This window comes from Pipistrellus kuhlii, unplaced genomic scaffold, assembly GCF_014108245.1.
Source record: "Pipistrellus kuhlii isolate mPipKuh1 unplaced genomic scaffold, mPipKuh1.p scaffold_m20_p_50, whole genome shotgun sequence".
NCBI classification, from domain to species: Eukaryota; Metazoa; Chordata; class Mammalia; order Chiroptera; family Vespertilionidae; genus Pipistrellus; species Pipistrellus kuhlii.
Window position 1 is genome coordinate 602077 of NW_023425552.1, and position 2924 is coordinate 605000.

Consider the following 2924-nt stretch of genomic DNA (forward strand, 5'->3'; position numbering starts at 1 on the left):
GAGACAGAACTCCACTCTCAGGCGTGTTTGGGGGGGTAATATGACCCCATTTGACCCCACAGGCTGGCGAGGCCTGGGAAATGTCAGCTTACACTCATTCCTGCCTCCAGTTCATTCAGCAACCTCCTGCAGGGCGGGGAGGCTCTGCTTCCACTTCCTGTGGCCGCGTGTCCCTTTAAGAGGCACGCTGCTGCTGCTGCTGCTGCTGCTGCTGCTGCTGCTGGAAGCGGCTTGAGAGCCCTGGCTTTCTCATGGCACCAGACCCTTTCCTGCAAATGGCTCCCCCCGAGCAAGCCTGCTCCACGTCCTTAAACACCTTGCAGACAGTTCCGTCTCACTGGCTGCAGAGGGAGGCAGCTTAGCCATCGCGGGAAACCAGGGACAAAGGAGAGGGCACCATCCCAAGGCCCAAAGCGAAAACTCCCAGGAGCCCAGGTTTGCACTCACCCTGAGGGCTGACACCTGGTCCCCTTGCTCTGCTGAGGCCGGTGGTTCTGAAAACGTGGGCCGAGGCGGGCATCAGCAGGAAATTGTTAGGAGCGCGAGCCCTAAGGCCCCACCGCAGACCCGCTGACTCCAAGCTGTTAAAGCCGCTGCCTGGGCCTCTGCCTTCTCGGCAAGGAATGGGAAGCTCTGCACGGGTAGAAAGGACTGAAGTTGGAGTTTCACCCCTGACATGCATCTTGGTCTCCCCCAAAGCCTTCCCCTTACGGGAGTGGACGCCAGGTACAAAGGAGACCAGGGAGCTGGGAAAAACCAAAGCTGGGGATTACTCTAGATGAGTAAATGGGGGAACTGGGATTTCTGAGAATAAGACAGTGATAACCCAAAACATCAACACACACACACACACACACACCCCTATGAGAATCCCCTGGTGGAGTTGTTAAAATACAGATTCCTGAATCCCAACTAAGAAGTGCTAAACTAGAATTTTTGGGAACATATAGGTAAAATTAGTGCTCTAAGCTTAAGTATACAATTTTACCTATATGTTCCCAAAAATTCTAGTTTAGCACTTCTTAGTTGGGATTCAGGAATCTGTAGTTTAACAACTCCACCAGGGGATTCTCATCGTGAGAGAAATTTGGGAAACACTGTTGTAGGAGATCCTCTGTCCACGGGGCTGAATAGGACCTGGAGCAGGGGCCCCCAAATGGACCACCCAGGCAACAATACATTCTCATGATTGGGAGGGGGGCAGGGACTGCTGGTCTCACTGCTGAGGAACATCACCTTTTGGGGTGTCCTCAAAGCATGATACAGCCCCACCCTCCCCCATTTCCCTTCCCTGGCCAGGGGGAATCTGTCCATTCCCGTCACCTGTTACCCTGAGGGCTGTTGGACTAATGAGACAAATGAGGGCCAGCTGCCTGCTCGCCCCACCCTCTTTAATTCCTCGGTGACCCTGGGTAAGAGCAATTTTTCTAATTGCTCAGATCAGACCTTGTCTCTCCTGTTTTGAGGCCTCCCCTGGAGACCAGGCCACATTCCTCAGCCAGTACCAATTCTGCAGGCTCATCTGCCCCCTCCGGCTGTCCTGAGCCCTAGGCAGTCCCCTCATGGGCCCTGCTCCCTCCCGCCTCTAGCCTTTTCCCTCTGCACTTCCCTTTCTCCTGAGGTCGTCTCTGTTCTCAACTCCTCCCCATTCTTCAAGGCTCCAGCTTCACTTTTCTTTCTCTTTTTTTTTTTTAAATATATATTTTACTGATTTTTCCACCGAGAGGAAGGGAGAAGGATAGAGAGCTAGAAACATCGATAAAAGAGAAACATCGACCAGCTGCCTCCTGCACACCCCGCACTGGGGATGTGCCCACAACCAATGTACATGCCCCTGATCGGAATCGAACCTGGGACCTTTCAGTCCGCAGGCTGACGCTCTATCCACTGAGCTAAACCCGTTTCGGCTCCAACTTCACTTTCTGCAACTCCCAGACTGGACTGGGTCTCAGCTGGGGGCTCCCAATGCACCCCAACTCCCCAATAGTGCTCCTGATCTTCTCCTGGGGTGTTTAGAGCATTGGCCGTGGCCCTCGCTGACTGTGACCTCCCCCCTGAGGTCCAGGTCTAGGCCTGGGTCTCCGTGTCCTGGCCACCAAAGGCTGATGGGAGAATCTGACCACAAGAGTGCCCACAACCACTTTGGGAGGCAGGGAGCTGGCATGATGTTCATTGCATCGAGGCTCGGTGAGGCCTGAGCTTGCAAAGATCGCTCAGCGCGCTGGGAAGGAGCAGGGGGGCTGGGCTGGGTGCCGGGGACGCCGGGGACAGACGGCGCGTGGTCTCTGCTCACAGTCATGCAGGCGGCGCGTCGCAGTGGGGCTCACGTGGGCGGCCCTGTGTCTGGCACGAACTGTTAAACCACGGCCGCCGCAGACGCTCACGCTTCTGTCTTGAGGTTAGCCGGGTTACTGCCTCCCGGGTCACGAAAGGCTCACGGCCTGAGGGTGCTGGGTTCGAGCAAGACTCCAACCATAGATAGGCCTGTTTCTCAGAAGGGCTTCCTTGCAGGTTGAGATTTCTTTAAAAAAGAACATTTATTTATTTTTATTATTATTTTTTTATTTAAGAAATATATTTTATTGATTTTTTTACAGAGAGGAAGAGAGAGGGATAGAGAGTTAGAAACATCGATGAGAGAGAAACATCGATCAGCTGCCTCCTGCACACCCCCCCACCGGGGATGTGTCTGTAACCAATGTACATGCCCTTGACCGGAATCAAACCCACCACCTTTGAGTCCGCAGACTGACGCTCTATCCACTGAGCCAAACCGGTTTCGGCAGAAAATTTATTTTTTAAATTGGTTTCACAGAGGAAGGGAGAGGGAGAGATAGAAACATCCATGATGAGAGAGAATCCATCGGCTGCCTCCTGCACGCCTCACACTGGGGATCGAGCCTGAAACCCGGGCATGTGCCCCC